The sequence below is a fragment of the Lepidochelys olivacea genome, assembly GCF_965140295.1.
Source record: "Lepidochelys olivacea isolate rLepOli2 genome assembly, chromosome: 2".
Lineage (NCBI taxonomy): Eukaryota > Metazoa > Chordata > Testudines > Cheloniidae > Lepidochelys > Lepidochelys olivacea.
The window spans coordinates 270519821-270537327 of record NC_140412.1 but is presented as its reverse complement, the minus strand read 5'-3'; positions in this window follow the sequence as shown (position 1 = coordinate 270537327).

Here is a 17507-nt window from a genome sequence, read left to right as displayed (position 1 = left end):
TTTGTAGGTTGCATTTCACAATTAAGAGACTGCACTACAGTGCTTGTGTGCAGTGAACTGAAAAATTCTATTTCTTTTGTTTTTTTCAGTGCAATTATTTTAAATCAAAAATAATAATATAAAGTGAGTTCTGTACACTTTGTAGTCTGTATTATAATTGAAATCAATATATTTGAAAATGTAGAAAACCTCTAAAAATATTTAAATAAATGGTATTCTAGTATTGTTCAATAGTGCAATTAAAATTGCGATTAATTGTAATTATTTTTTTAATCTGACAATCATGATTAATTTTTTTTAATAGTTTGACAGCCCTGTAGTAAAGCTATGGCTTAGAAGTCAGCGTGCCGGAGAAATCCCTGTGGGGGAGAGGTTCACTGGAGGCTAAGCTGCCCCCCCAGCCTGCTCCCTCGGGCACCGTGGGGCACTTTGGAACTTTGACAGGTGTCTGGACCCTGCCCCTGGAGGCCCATCTTCCTGCTCTTGCTGTCCTGCCCTTTGCAGTTGGGTTGCACCAGCTCTGGGAGGCTCCGCTTCCCCTTGGACGCTGGGGTGGAACCGTGCCCGGGGCAGAGAGACCAGCCACCTGTCTCGCCACCCGTCTCCAGTGGAGGGGTCAGCCCTGGGGACGGAGGAAGAACGCATGCCAGCCAACTGCAAGTGCGGCAGCAAGGTCGGTGGACAGGAGGGACCTATGGGAGAGCAGGATCCCAGGCCATTCCGGTCTGGTTAATGGTGCTCAGACACCAGAGGGACGAGCCCCACGTAACACCAGGCAAGAGAGAGCAGGAATTGAATTACCCCCAGAAGCCAGCTGGTAGCCAGTGAGTGGCCCAGAACACTGATGCGTTGGGCCCCAGTTGCAAGCTGGGGGGCTGCATTCTGCGCTAGCTGCAATGTCGGATGATCCTCCATGCTCGCCCTGCCTGGAAGCGATTAATTACCCGTCACCGGGGTGAGGTCTGCGCCAGAGCAGAACGGCACAGCCTCCTGACAGACGTTCGGCTCGGCCCTGAGAGACACCCGAGCGCTCCCCAGCGTGTGAATCGTGAGACGGGTCAGGCAGTACCAGGTTTACCATGGCGCCACGGCGCTGGGCCCCCCCACACACACACACTCAGAAGGGCCCATAACCACAGCCCTGGTGTCTCGATGGCGGGTCCCACCCACAGGCTGGACGGGATACAGGACCAGGCCCAGCTGCTTCCATTGCAGAGAGAGAGAGAGAGAGAGAGACCTCCCCACCCGCCTCCACCGGCCCAGCCCCCTATGGGACCCCCCACAACCCAGCCCCACAGAGACCCACTGCCCCCAGCCCCACAGAGAGAGAGGGACTGGCCCCCCGGGACCCCTAGCCTGTCCCGCCATACACAGAGCTCCCAATGACACCTCCCCACACACAGCTCCTGGGACCCCCCAGCCCAGCCCCACAGAGAGAGAGAGAGAGAGAGAGACCACCCCCCCACACAACTTCCCCTGCCCAGTGCCTCATTGCCCCCGGCCAGCCCCTTGCTCTGGGAACCGCCCCCGCCATGCCCTGCCCCATTGTCTCTGGCCGGCCCCTCATCCCTGAAGCCCCAAAAATATGTTTGGCGCCGAGCTCACAAAAAGTTCCCCCGGGCCTTGCTGGGTGCCGTGTTGGCCGGTGGTTCGCCGGTGCTGGAGGCTGCAGGTAACCCCCCGGTCGCGGCCGTGGCCTGCGGCGTGTAACCCGGGCAGCTCGCTGGCAGACAAGGCGGTGATGGAACCAGTGGCTCTGCGGGCGGGAGTCTTGCTGCCAAATGCGTCTGGCAGGGAGGCGCCTCAGCGGTACGTGGCACGTGGAGCTCGCACGTGGTGACTTCACGCCGCTGCGCGGACATCACCGCGTGTCTCCTTCGCGGGGTGAGGGGGGTACCAGTGCCAGGCCCAGGGGCCGGCGGCAGCTCCGGGCTCAGAACAGGGGAATCCCTGTTTGCCAGTCGCAAATGTGGCCGCTTCGGCCTGCTGCGTGCTCCCAGTGGATGACGGGTAACGGCTGGGCGACAGCGGGCTAGTGCAGAGGGCCCGTGTCCCTTTCCTGCGACGAAATCCCCCCGCAGAGCCGACGTCCCGCCCTGCTGCAGCTGCAAACGTTCAATAAAGACGGCCTGTGTACAGAGAGCTCTGGGGCTGTGCGTGTTCTCGCCGGTCCCGTGGCCCTGCGGTGGCCCTGCTGGCCCAGCGCTGGGGACGCCTGGCGGGAGGCACAACAGGGCATGATTTAACTGGGAATTGGTCCTGCTTTGAGCAGGGGGTTGGACTAGATGACCTTCTGGGGTCCCTTCCAACCCTGATATTCTATGATTCTATGCTGGCCCTTTATGGCAGCCTCGGGGCCCAGCCTGGCCTGCTTCCGGGGCCAATGCCAAAGCAAGCCATTCTGGGACTTGCAGTTCCCGGGGCTGATGGGAGCTGTAGGCCTTGCAGCAAGGGGTGCTGGGAAGGGGAGCAGTTTATATAGGAGCGCCCTGGTGCTCAGTTCGGTGAACTAGTAGGGGAGAACTCTCCTTGGGGGTTGGTTTGTAGCGTGGAAAGGCCTAGGGGTATCTGGGGAGAGCCTGGAAAGGGGGCTAGAGGCTGGGGTGTTTGACCTAGAAGACCCTGAGAGGGGAAGTACGCGATGAGTCGGGGGGATGGGGCATGACCGTGATGGCAAGGGGTGAGCCAGAGTGGGTGGGGTGGGCTGTCTTTCCCACCAAAGGGTTCAGTTTAGCTGGAGGGCCTGATTAATTTACTGGGAGAGGGAAACTGAGGCCGGTCCTGGTCATGCTCCGGGGAGGAGGAGGAAGCCGCTGCTGCTTTGGTCCCCCACCTAGCATGGTGAAGGCAGAATTGGGGGATCTCTGTATTTACTGACTAGCATCAGCCCCTTATTCGACTCTCAAATTGCCCAGGTCAGCGCCAGTTAAACAAGAAAAATTGGCCATTAATGGGCTGGAAGGGGAAGAGAAACAACATTAATTACAGCTCGCCGTGCACCTCACTCCTGCAGCAAGCCCTGGCAGAGACGCAGAGCTAGCCGGAGAGCTCGGCCGGAAGAAGGGTGGGGGACCCCACCTTCACGCCCTCCCAGTGCGCTCGCAGAAGCAACTCAGAGGCAGGCATTGATGGGCCTGGAGCCCGTTCAGCTGTGTGGCCCAGGGACCATCCGGCTCAGGGAGGAGGCCGTGCTCCGGGGTTTAAAAGAGCATGTTGGGTTTAAAAGAGCAACGTGGTGAAGGTCGGGTGCACCGTGAGCGCTATTGTGGGCTGGGCAGGGGGGCCACACAGGCAGTGCAGTGAGTGGGGCGGCTGGGGGGACGAGGGGCGGGTGAGGGAGTCGTGCGGGGAGCATCGCTGGTTGGGGGAACAATGGGGGGCAGAGAGGGGTCATGCCGTGAGCAGTGCCAGTGGGGGGTGCAATGAGGGGGCGGTGGGGGGGATTGTGTGGTGATCCGCACTGGTTGGGGGGGGCGCACGGTTGGGAGGGTCATGCAGTGAGCATTGCTGGTGGGGGACGCAAGGGGGGGGGTCTCACACACATGCCTGCAGGGAGATTGGGGCTCTTTGTCAGCAGCAAGCTAATTTCCCCAGCCCCCCCCCAGTTCACGTGTCTCTGCCCCCCCCAGCGGTGCATTGGTGGGGAGTGGATGGGGGGGTGCAATGGGCCCTGATCCCTGGGGGTGCAGCTTGGAACCTGGGTAGAGGATGGCTTGATGGACAGCTGGGTCCCTGCACTCTTAGCCAATCAGATCTCTTTGTGGGTGGAACTAGAGGGGAGCGACCTGCAGGAGGCAGCGCTCTGGGGCTGAGGGGGCAGGGGCTGGGGTGTTGCTCTGGGGCTGAGGAAAGGGGGGGTGCACTGGGGCTGAGGGGCCAGGGAAGGGGGGGGTGCTCTGAGACTGAGGGAAGAGGGTGGGGGGTGTCGCTCTGGGGGCTGAGGAAAGGGGGGGTGCACTGGGGCTGAGGGGCCAGGGAAGGGGGGGGTGCTCTGAGACTGAGGGAAGAGGGTGGGGGGTGTCGCTCTGGGGGCTGAGGAAAGGGGGGGTGCACTGGGGCTGAGGGGCCAGGGAAGGGGGGGTGCTCTGAGACTGAGGGAAGAGGGTGGGGGGTGTCGCTCTGGGGCTGAGGGGGCAGGGGCGGGGGTGTTGATCTGGGGCTGAGGGAAGGGGATGGGGGGGTAGCTCTCTGGGGTTGAGGGCACAGGAGAAGGGGTGTCACTCTGGGGCTGAAGGAAGGGGTGGGGGGTGGCACTCTGGGGGGGAGGGGCTGAGGAGGGGGCAGGGTGGGGCTCGGGCTGAGGGTGCAGGGGGTGTTGCTCTGGGGCTGAGGAAAAGGGGGGTGCTCTGAGGCTCAGGGAAGAGGGTGGGGGTGGCTCTCTGGGGGTGAGGGGGGCTGGGGAGGGGGCAGCGCACTGTGGCTGGGGGGCAGTGGGGGGCACTCTGGGTCTGAGGGAAGGGGACGGGGGTGTGCACTGGGGCTGAGGGGCCAGGGAAGGGGGGGGTGGTCTGAGGTTGAGGGGAGGGGGAGGCGAAGCCTCTGAAATCCAGCGGGAGTAAGGAAGGGGCTGATCCAGGCCTGTGTGGGATGCGCGGGGTCAGGGGCTGGGGCGGTTGATGTAGGGCGAGGCCTGATGGACCCCTCTGCTCACAGGGGCTGCAGCCCAGCCCAGGCCTAGACTGGCTGGAAGACCCACTGCATGAGAAAGGTTTCATTCTCGGGGTGAGCTGGGGGGCCAGGAGAGGGGGGCCTGGGGATTTGGAGGGATGGGGCAACGAGCCCATGGCTGACAGTGGGAAATCGCCAGCTCCGGTATGGGTGGGTACTGCTGACTTATTGAACGCTGTGACTGTGAACGAGTGACCTCCTTACCCGTGCTCTGACCAGCCCCCGGCTCTCACGCGACCCCACGGGGACTGGGAGCAAAGCCGCCCTTGTTTCCGGGAGCCCTTCTGGAGGGCACCCGCCCCGCGACACTGCCCACGTGGCTCCAGTGGTTGGCGCACCACCTGCGTGGGCCTGCGGGGGGCGTGAGTCGCACAGCTACCAGCGCTGACTAGGGGCTGTGGGGCCCGGCTCGCGTGGGATCAGGCTGACACAGGGCCCGAGCAGTCCGCGACAGTAGGTTACCGCACTGAATGACACCTGACAATGACACTTCCTTGTGCACACAGCCCGTGGCATGGTCCAGCTGCAGCCGGGCAAACCTTTCCTACCGCAGACTTGGCCCGCAGGGACCAGACTGAAAAACGCGATTGGTGGCGCGTCCTGCTGGAGGCCCCCCGCCCGCAGAGCCTGTGGGCTCCTGCACGATCAAAACTCAGCCTACATACGCACAAAAGAGTCAAGCCGCCCACCTGCCTCCGCGGGGGGGGGTCACTTACTCTTGCCTACCCGCTGGGGTGCGGGAGCTGCCATCCCCTACCCTGTCACTCACCTGCCTCCCTCCTCATCCTGTGTGCCCATGACCCCACCCTGTCTCCTGCACCTCTTGCATCCCCTCTTCCTGCTCCCGGACAGTCTCCTGTATCCTGCCTCCTACCGTCACCTGCTACTTCCTCATCTGTCTCCTGCCCCTTCTGTGCCCCATACTCGCATATACCCCCACTGGCTTTCTCTGTCCCATCTCCTCACTGCCTGCCTGTGGCACCCTGAGTACAACTAATTACGTGGCTGGCTTCGGCCCCACTGACATCACTGGGAGACGGATGCTTTGGGTGAGGGGAAAATACATTTCTGCCATCCATCACGAGCCCCCGAGACGCGCCTTTAAAAATAAAGAACACCGAAAATCTTGAGACGTGCAGTGACATCGCAGGAAGGGGCAGCTCTCAGACAAGCTGGGCCCAGGCTGACCTGTCCATGCGGCTCCCAGGGCAACGAGCCCAGCCGGCTGCCCCCCAGCGCCTCCCTACGCACTAGCTGGATGGGCTGCCAAAGGCAGTGCCCAGACCTGTACAGGGTGGGGGCACCTGGTCCGTGACAAGGGCTCCGGCGCACGACAGTAGTGCAAATACAGTCCTAATGCAGCCCTCGGGGCCACAGTGCTGGGCGTCAGACGGCCCTGAGAGGAGACCGCGCCCTTAGAACCTGCTATGGGTCTGCTAGACAAAGGCACGGCTTTCCTTTCGATTTCACTGCCTCGCTGTAAGGGAGCCGTTAAAAATACCCATGTCCTGCGATGCCTTTCTCTGCTCCCCCGTCAGACAAGTTGTGTGTCTATTTCTCCCCCGCCCCTCGCTGATCTGCTCCTGTCTTCTCTGTGGTGCACAGGGGAAGCAGCTGCGCCCCAGAGCCCTAGGCCCTCTGGTCGACACTACAAAGTTAGGGCGACGCACGGCAACCTGTGGCAACCTCTCTGTGCATGTGCTCCAGCCGAGGTAAGTGCCCTGTTCCAGACACAGTAACCCCCCCCCAATGGCGTAGAATCATAGAATATCAGGGTTGGAAGGGACCCCAGAAGGTCATCTAGTCCAACCCCCTGCTCAAAGCAGGACCAATTCCCAGTTAAATCATCCCAGCCAGGGCTTTGTCAAGCCTGACCTTAAAAACCTCCAAGGAAGGAGATTCTACCACCTCCCTAGGTAACGCATTCCAGTGTTTCACCACCCTCTTAGTGAAAAAGTTTTTCCTAATATCCAATCTAAACCTCCCCCACTGCAACTTGAGACCATTACTCCTCGTTCTGTCATCTGCTACCATTGAGAACAGTCTAGAGCCATCCTCTTTGGAACCCCCTTTCAGGTAGTTGAAAGCAGCTATCAAATCCCCCCTCATTCTTCTCTTCTGCAGGCTAAACAATCCCAGCTCCCTCAGCCTCTCCTCATAACTCATGTGTTCCAGTCCCCTAATCATTTTTGTTGCCCTTCGCTGGACTCTCTCCAATTTATCCACATCCTTCTTGAAGTGTGGGGCCCAAAACTGGACACAGTACTCCAGATGAGGCCTCACCAATGTCGAATAGAGGGGAACGATCACGTCCCTCGATCTGCTCGCTATGCCCCTACTTATACATCCCAAAATGCCATTGGCCTTCTTGGCAACAAGGGCACACTGCTGACTCATGTCCAGCTTCTCGTCCACTGTCACCCCTAGGTCCTTTTCTGCAGAACTGCTGCCTAGCCATTCGGTCCCTAGTCTGTAGCTGTGCATTGGGTTCTTCCGTCCTAAGTGCAGGACCCTGCACTTATCCTTATTGAACCTCATCAGATTCCTTTTGGCCCAATCTTCCAATTGGTCTAGGTCCTTCTGTATCCTATCCCTCCCCTCCAGCGTATCTACCACTCCTCCCAGTTTAGTATCATCCGCAAATTTGCTGAGAGTGCAATCCACACCATCCTCCAGATCATTTATGAAGATATTGAATAAAACCGACCCCAGGACCGACCCTTGGGGCACTCCACTTGACACCGGCTGCCAACTAGACATGGAGCCATTGATCACTACCCGTTGAGCCCGACAATTTAGCCAGCTTTCTACCCACCTTATAGTGCATTCATCCAGCCCATACTTCCTTAACTTGCTGACAAGAATACTATGGGAGACCGTGTCAAAAGCTTTGCTAAAGTCAAGAAACAATACATCCACTGCTTTCCCTTCATCCACAGAACCAGTAATCTCATCATAAAAGGCGATTAGATTAGTCAGGCATGACCTTCCCTTGGTGAATCCATGCTGGCTGTTCCTGATCACTTTCCTCTCATGCAAGTGCTTCAGGATTGATTCTTTGAGGACCTGCTCCATGATTTTTCCAGGGACTGAGGTGAGGCTGACTGGCCTGTAGTTCCCAGGATCTTCCTTCTTCCCTTTTTTAAAGATTGGCACTACATTAGCCTTTTTCCAGTCATCCGGGACTTCCCCGGTTCGCCACGAGTTTTCAAAGATAATGGCCAGTGGCTCTGCAATCACAGCCGCCAATTCCTTCAGCACTCTCGGATGCAACTCGTCCGGCCCCATGGACTTGTGCACGTCCAGCTTTTCTAAATAGTCCCTAACCGCCTCTATCTCCACAGAGGGCTGGCCATCTCTTCCGCATTTTGTGATGCCCAGCGCAGCAGTCTGGGAGCTGACCTTGTTAGTGAAAACAGAGGCAAAAAAAGCATTGAGTACATTAGCTTTTTCCACATCCTCTGTCACTAGGTTGCCTCCCTCCTTCAGTAAGGGGCCCACACATTCCTTGGCTTTCTTCTTGTTGCCAACATACCTGAAGAAACCCTTCTTGTTACTCTTGACATCTCTGGCTAGCTGCAGCTCCAGGTGCGATTTGGCCCTCCTGATAACATTCCTACGTGCCCGAGCAATATTTTTATACTCTTCCCTGGTCATATGTCCAACCTTCCACTTCTTGTAAGCTTCTTTTTTATGTTTAAGATCCGCTAGGATTTCACCATTAAGCCAAGCTGGTCGCCTGCCATATTTACTATTTTTTCGACTCATCGGGATGGTTTGTCCCTGTAACCTCAACAGGGATTCCTTGAAATACAGCCAGCTCTCCTGGACTCCTTTCCCCTTCAAGTTAGTCCCCCAGGGGATCCTGGCCATCCGTTCCCTGAGGGAGTCGAAGTCTGCTTTCCTGAAGTCCAGGGTCCGTATCCTGCTGCTTACCTTTGTTCCCTGCGTCAGGATCCTGAACTCAACCAACTCATGGTCACTGCCTCCCAGATTCCCATCCACTTTTGCTTCCCCCACTAATTCTACCCGGTTTGTGAGCAGCAGGTCAAGAAAAGCACCCCCCCTAGTTGGCTCCTCTAGCACTTGCGCCAGGAAATTGTCCCCTACGCTTTCCAAAAACTTCCTGGATTGTCTATGCACCGCTGTATTGCTCTCCCAGCAGATATCAGGAAAATTAAAGTCACCCATGAGAACCAGGGCCTGCGATCTAGTAGCTTCTGTGAGCTGCCGGAAGAAAGCCTCATCCACCTCATCCCCCTGGTCCAGTGGTCTATAGCAGACTCCCACCACTACATCACTCTTGTTGCACACACTTCTAAACTTAATCCAGAGACACTCAGGTTTTTCTGCAGTTTCGTACCGGAGCTCTGAGCAGTCATACTGCTCCCTTACATACAGTGCTACTCCCCCACCTTTTCTGCCCTGCCTGTCCTTCCTGAACAGTTTATAACCATCCATGACAGTACTCCAGTCATATGAGTTATCCCACCAAGTCTCTGTTATTCCGATCACGTCATAGTTCCTTGACATCACCAGGACCTCCAGTTCTCCCTGCTTGTTTCCAAGGCTTTGTGCATTTGTATATAAGCACTTGAGATAACCTGTTGATCGCCCCTCATTGCCAGTATGAGGCAGGAGCCCTCCCCTCATAGACATTCCTGCCTGTGCTTCCTCCCGGTATGCCGCTTTCCCACTTACCTCAGGGCTTTGGTCTCCTTCCCCCGGTGAACCTAGTTTAAAGCCCTCCTCACTAGGTTAGCCAGCCTGCTGGCAAAGATGCTCTTCCCTCTCTTCGTAAGATGGAGCCCGTCTCTGCCCAGCACTCCTCCTTCATGGAACACCATCCCATGGTCAAAGAAACCAAAGCCTTCTCTCCGACACCATCTGCGTAGCCATTCGTTGACTTCCACGATTCGACGCTCCCTACCTAGGCCTTTTCCTTCCACGGGGAGGATGGACGAGAACACCACTTGCGCCTCCAACTCCTTTATTCTTCTTCCTAGAGCCACATAGTCCGCAGTGATCCGCTCAAGGTCATTCTTGGCAGTATCATTGGTGCCCTCGTGGAGAAGCAGGAAGGGGTAGCGATCCGAGGGCTTGATGAGTCTCGGCAGTCTCTCCGTCACATCACGAATCTTAGCCCCTGGCAAGCAGCAGACTTCTCGGTTTTCCCGGTCAGGGCGGCAGATAGATGACTCAGTCCCCTGGAGGAGAGAGTCCCCGACCACCACCACCCGCCTCCTTCTCTTGGGGGTGGTGGTCGTGGAACCCCCAACCTCAGGACAGCGCATCTCATGCCTTCCAACCAGCGGAGTCTCCTTCTGCTTTCTCGCCCCAGACATATCATCTGGTCCACTCTCCGCAACGATACCTGTGGAGAGAACATGAAAGCGGTTAGTTACCTGTGTCTGTGTTAGAGCCATGGGCAACCGCCTGAGGTTGACACAGCGTGAACGCAGACACTGCACAACTTGTGTTGGCCCCAATGCTCCTCCAGCAGCTGTCCCCGAATGCCCCGTTCCCTGCAACAGTGACTGCTCTGGTCACCGTTTTAAATGCCACGGCCCAGGGGGTCACAGAGACCAGGCGTGAGGCCTCTCCCCTGAAAAACCCTCTGCGGGTTTTTGAAATGCTTTTTCCTGATTGCCCACCGTGGCGACACACCTAGCAGCTCTCCTTCGCCGTGTGCCTCTGCCCAGCTGACCCTGCCGGGCCCCTGCACGCCGAGGGGCACCAGCCGTGCGCCTGCCTGCCGGAGACAGGAAGCATTGGAACTCCTGGGCCTGTGGGGAGAGGAGCTTGTGCAAATGCAGCGATGCACCGGCCGTAGAAACGTGGCCACCTGCGAGCAGGTCTGCAGCAAAGGGGTACAGCCAGGATCAGCTGCAGCGCTGTGTGCACGCCCAGGAACCGCACCAGGGACACCACACGGCCAGGGAGCACACCAATAGTTCCGGTGCTGCGCCACAGACATGCCACCTCTGCCGTGAACTGCAGGGCGTCCTTTGATCGGCACCCCCCAGCTCATTGTGGGAAGCTTGGAGGAGCCTGTGACAGAGGCCCCATGCCATCAACACCAGCGAAGAGGACGGGGAGACGTGGCAGGCGACTGCAGCCATGCCATGAGCCTGGATCTGTTGGAGACTCCACCACGGTTTAGCCCAGCAGTCCCCAAACTTTTGAGGGTCACGCCCCCCCCTTACCCCTGTCTGTGCTCCTTGCCCCCCCGAGCCGGAAAAATTGGAAAGAGTCCAGCGGAGGACAACAAAAATGATGAGGGGACTGGAACACATGACTTATGAGGAGAGGCTGAGGGAACTGGGGATGTTTAGTCTGCGGAAGAGAAGAATGAGGGGGGATTTGATAGCTGCTTTCAACTACCTGAAAGGGGGTTCCAAAGAGGATGGATCTAGACTCTTCTCAGTGGTAGCAGATGACAGAACGAGGAGTAATGGTCTCAAGTTGCAGTGGGGGAGGTTTAGGTTGGATATTAGGAAAAACTTTTTCACTAGGAGGGTGGTGAAACACTGGAATGAGTTACCTAGGGTGATGATTTAATTGGGGATTGGTCCTGCTTTGAGCAGGGGGTTGGACTAGATGACCTCCTGAGGTCCCTTCCAACCCTGATATTCTATGATTCTATGACTCCAGGGGTGAGGGGTGTGGACAGGGGTAAGGGGGCTGAGGCTAGGGCCACACAGCTGGGGGTGAGAGTGGGGCAGGGAGTGGGGCCACAGCCGGGCTGCGGTGGGGGCTGGCAGGCAGGCTGGCAGCCAGGTGCGGCTCAGCTCCTGGCCTTGCCCCCAGCCTCAGCCCCAGGCCAGGAATGGAGCTGCGGCCAGTGGTTGAGGCTTGGAGCTGGCACGGGGCCGAGAGCAGAGCTGTACCAAGGCTGGGGATGGGGCCAGGCCCAGGGCCAGGAGCCAAGGACACAGTTGGGGGCCAGACTGGAGCAGAGCTGGGGGCGAGGAGGGGCTGGGTGATGCTTCTTCCCTGCCCCCGTGGGGGCTAGTCTGGGCCCCACCGCGTTCCTCTGTGCCACCTGAGGGGGGGGGGCCCACACTTTGGGGACCTCTGGTTTAGCCTGTCCCACCATGCAAGCGCGGACGAGCCCGATGGAGGGGAAGGGAACTTGGGTAAGTGTGTGCATGCACTTTTCTTTACACTGTTACATTTAAAGATGACGCCCGGCCCAGCTCCAAGTTCACAAGACAAAGCGTTCAATGTTTCGTTGTTTTCCTCGTAGGGGCAGAGGCAGAGTGACCACAAACAGAGGGAGAGTTGGCATCTGCCGTTCATTCCCCTGTTGAGTCAGGTGGGGGGGCCCACGTGGAACACTTTGGGTATGTGCCCAGGGCTGCCCCGTTTATCCTCCTCAGGGAGACTGATGACACGTCCATGGAGATGCTCTGCAGTCCTGTCCCGGAGGTTTCCAGGGTTGGCTGCTGTATTTCTTCCTCTGCGTAGAACACTTTCCTGTGCCACTCTGCGATGAGTCCAGCTGGCGGGGAGATGACGGCAGTACCCAGACGAGCAGCATACGGTCCCAGGCGGCTTGGGGGGCCAGTAGCAGCTATGCTCTGTGACCCTCAAGGGTGAGTTATCAGCTAAAATCACCATTGCCTGTGGGAAATCGCGCCAGTACTCAGTGACATTGCCCTGAGCTCGTACCCATCGAATAGGGACCAACATCTTATAGCTTCACGCAACAGAAACTCTTTCCCCCCTCGCCCTGATGGGCCGTACTCACAAGGGCTGGGGCTGAAGAGCCATGCTGGGCCGAGGGGCTCTAGAGCTGAAGTGGAGCATTTCTAATTAAGAGTGTTTCTGGGAAAAAGGGAAGGGAGTTCTGAAGCTTTTCTTTCCCTTTCGACTGTAAATCCAAGGTCCATCTGGCTGTTTCTATCAGCAGCTTCTGGTGGGGCAGCTTTAAAGGATGCCCTCGCCACACCCACAGAACATCTGACCCTCGTGAGGAGAAAGAAAAGAACCAGGGAGAACATGTTCTGCGAGATCCTGCAAGCTCGAGCTGCACTGGCGGGCTGATATGACCAACAGCCTGGAGAAGGACGGAGTGGCCAAGAGAAAGGCCCAGCAGGACACAGAGTGGGAAATGCACCAGGACAATGGATCATCTCAGGCAGCTAACTCAAATGCTGCAGACCCTGGCTGACCTACAGGTCCAAAAATCCCACTTTTGCAGTCCTTGGAGGACTCCATGGTCGCTGCTCCCTACACCTGCCAACACACCACGTGGCAACCACTCCACATCACGCCACACTGGGGGACAGCAAGGAATACCAGTTTGACATACACTGACCTGAGAGAACCACGGCTAGTGTATGAGTAGCCACAATGGGCTGCCTTTGTGTACTCAAATAGATGTAAAAGTTCATTCCTTTCCACTTTCAAATTTTCACCCCGTTAAGCTATGTGACATTTGTTTAATGTCGCCTGTGGGGTTTTTGTGACCATTGGCTTTCTGCACAGTGCACTGGTTCCCCCCCACTTGTTAAAAGTTCTATTTTTGGCAAATCAAATGGTCTTCTAGTTCCCAGCAAATATGGCAGACTGGTGGCCAAAGCAAGCTGTACTTGTCAACACACACCAAGCACCACAACATTCATACTTCAGGAAAACACCCAGACAGATTTATAAATGTACCACAAACCCTGCGCAAAGCTCTAGGCCCAACAAACACACACTCCCAGGGCTGACCATTCAAGTGCTCTTTCAAAACCTGCCTCCACTGCCTAACTCCACCTTGGGCTCATGTAATGGCCCTTGTCTCTGGCTGTTCAATGTTAGGGGGCTTATTCCTTCACCCACTTACTTCCCTGGTCCTTCTCGCATGAACAGAGAGCAACAATACCCGAAGTCCGAAGGTGCAAACAATTCGATGTTTATTGGGGTGAACTTCCAGCAAGCTTAAATACAAGTTCCTTTTTTCCTTATTTTCGAATCCCAACTTACTTCCTGTTTGCCCCTAATTTATATAGTAATATTCTTAGCTATACCTTAACCAATCATTCTACTAACATTTAACTAACCAATCCTAACATGGATTAGCTAACCAATTATATCCCACCACCTTAATTAGTTTACACCCAGCAAAATTAATTATACAGCAGACAGAAGCAATCACAGAACCAGACAGAGACCATGCCAATAAACAATAGCAAAGTGGGAACTATAATGACAAAACAATACAGAAGTGAGGATTTCACAACTACATCTGTAAAGACATAAGAGTTTCCCAGCTGTGTCTATTGATAAGTGAGTTCTTACCAGACAGAAAACTATCAACCTCAATTTCCTTTTACAGCTTCTAGGCACTTCCCTTTCTCTGGAGGTGATAGGCACTATAAGGACAGGATTAAATTCCTAACAGCCCAATAGCACCTGATTTCAATGTGACTAGTTTGGGATGTGAGGAGGTGACCGTTCACTTCCCAGCTTATGGCTGCCTCTGTCGCTTAGCCAAAGGCCTTAGCCTAAGAACAGGGCCTCAGACTGTCACAGTAAGAGAAGGCCCTTACACTGGCAGACAGTGATTTTGATTCTTTCTTTTATACCTCTAACTAGCCAAGTGATAGGAATACACCTAAATTCTTAGAGTATAGGCCTTTACAGACAGGCCTGAATATCTATATCCTAACACTCCACCCCTTTTTTTTTTCTTTTTCTTTTGGGATCCTCCTGCCCAGGTATCCCTGGAATAGCATAGGACATATGGTGACACATTTCCTGATAGGGCCAGGCATCGAGGTGGAAGGTGTCGATGCTCCATCTGTCCCACTGCCCCTTGTGTGGTATAGTGCCCTGCACCTTCTCTCGTACGGGCATACCACACCTATTCCAATTAGTGTTCCAGACTTCCCAGTGTAGTGGGCCCGAGAAGGTTGGGTCCAGGTTGTCTAGTACACTTGGGGGGGCTTACTACATTACTTATAAGTTATAATTAGTGGCTGTTCTCTAGGGGGTTGTGCCCCCCGTGATCGTTTCCATATGCAATGTAACACACATATAGTTAACAATACACCAGCTGCTATGATACTCCACAGCAACACCGAGAGTCCTGACCACTGCAGTATGGTCCAACATCCTGGCCACCACCAAAAACACTGCTTCTCCTCCTTTGATAAGGCTAAAATTTTGTCAGCGCCATCCTGTAGTGTGTATTGTAAGTGTGTCCAACTGTTGTCGCTTGCAGCAAGTTGCTCTTGTAATCTCTGTGTACTTTTGTCCATATTGTGTGTCCATTGAATATCCACAGTGAAATTTGGTATTGTCCAAACCAATTCAACTACTTGGTACGGTATCGGGTAGTAGGTGCTGGTTCGATTGTTTACAACGATTGAGTCCAATGATCCATTGGTGCACCATAGTCCAGGTGGCAGAGTATAGAAGTTCATAATTTTGTCATACACTGGAAGGATTTTGCCTCCTAGTGTTATATTGCAGGATTGCATACATTCCCAACAGAATACACCATACCCCATATACATTACCCCTAAATGCCCCCCCTTTGCAATAGGCCATTGATCCTGCTCCTCCATAGTCATAGGAGAGGGGCACATCCATATTCCTCCTCTGGATATACAACTGCTTAATGTGATGACAGTCCAATTTACCCCATTCCATGCCCCCCACCTATTCCCTAGTGGCTCCCAACGTGCTCCCCCTTCCCTACTTACTCCCATAGGGGACAAGGGAACCACCTTATTTGCATTTCCTTCCCATGGTATCATAGTAACAATTACACAAGAACTGTCCCCACAGGTCGGGGATGTTATTTTCCAGGTAGATGGGTATGTTTTTGCAATTGTGGATAAATATGGGCTAGCTTCCCGATTCAATACTGAAGGCCATTGTTCTGACCAAGCATCTCTCATAATATCCATTAACATTATTAACTGAGCATTTTGAATACCTATGCACACTTCTCCCCATGTTAGTCTTCTGAAGCCATCTTCTACCCATGTCACCAGGTCCCCTGCCCAATGAGTTAACTGCAAGTTTACCTCTACTGCTGTCCTCCACCCTGTGGCAACTGCTGATAGTTGCTGTGCCATTAATTCATTAATTTGTTGTTGAAATTTCACATTTTGGCTTACTAATTGTTTGGTTACCCACTCGTCCCCCAGATTCCATGTACCCAGCATAGTGTTCCCAGCTGCCCACAATCCCCTTTTCCGACGACGATTCCAGGTGTGTCCCCTCACCCATGCATTGAATTGTTGTTTCAATCCTTTTATGTACATACTACAATTAGGATGGATTTGGTCCACCCACCATTCCTTGGGGCGTACCACCCATGTAATAGAGTGAAAGGACATGTTAAAAAGTGCTGGCTGCACCTGCTCCCACAATGGCTCCCAGACATTTGCTCGTCGGGGAATATTCTTGGCTCCAGGCTGTGGCCACTTTAAATTTGGATTCTTCCAACTTGGCATCCATATCACCTGTAGGGTTACATTCTGTAAAATGGTTAACTCATCGTACACCCAGCGTCCCAAAGGGGATTTTACGCCTCATGTAATATGTACATAACAATCACACCTTTGGGGATTATCTTCCATGGAAGTACCATTGTGGTTACATATGGTAACATCACACCCTCAATGTGGGGCCCTATTTTCCCAAGAGGGTTCATTTGCTCCAGGAGACCAGAGGGTTATATTCTTTGGACCCTCTGTAACAAACCACATAGCTGGGTAACTGTGTTTTTCACTATCGTTAATCATGGCAGCACCCAGGGAGTACCATCCAATATTTCCTGATAAATTTGATATTCTCCACCTGGTTGGGATTCCCCCATCTAATCCATAAACCATATACCGACACTGCCAAATTCCTGTTGGAGTATTAGTGGTACATCTTTCTATGGGGAGATTCTCATAGTCTTCATTAGCTTTATTACCACAGGTTGCATGTGTAGCCGTCCATGTGTTTCCTCCTTTTGACACTTCACATCGTGGGATCTGAATAGAATTTGTAAATGTGACAATCGTGATTAGCACTAGTAATTGTTCCATCCAGGGCCAGGGAATTTTCATCCTTTTCTCCTTTTTGAATTAACCTGTAATACACACATAACAAAATTTACATGTCCCCTTTCCCAATCCCCTGTTTGTACCTTTTTATTTGCGTGCAGTGAACCCACTCCCGTCCTCCATTCTCTGTACCCAGTAATAGCAGACTGGGCCCTAATTGGTCAAGGACAAGATAGGGGCCCTTCCATTTAGGAGCTGGGAATGGATGGTGTTGACCTGGAATCTTGTACATCACTAGATCTCCCACCTTGGGTAGATCACGCTCCCCAGGCAGGTCGTACCACGCTCTGACTCTTGCTGCTCCTTGCTCGTCTCGCCAGGCCACCGCCTGCTGTACTTGTTTTACATGGTCAATTAAAGTTAAAATCCATTCTTGTGTTAAGCCGTGTGTAGTGACTTCCCCAGGTACTGGGGTAAGTAGATTTTCCCACTGTTCCATAGGCCTTCCCATGAGAGCTTCATATGGAGAAAATCCTGTGCCCTTTGATTCTCGGGCCCTTATTCTCATTAAGACAAAGGGCAGTAACTGTGACCAGTTTTTTCCTCCGACTTCCACTCCCTTTCTTAGCTCACTTTTAATGGTGCGGTTCATGCGTTCCCCCTGCCCCGCAGCCTGGGGGTGGTAAGCAATGTGGAACAACTGTGTGATTCCAGTGAGGGCCGATAGCTCCCCTAACAGATCTGACCGAAAAGCAGCTCCTTGGTCTGAGTCAATCACCTTTGGGACCCCCCAGCGAGTGAATACCTCATTTACCAGTATTGCAGCAGTTACCCGGGCTG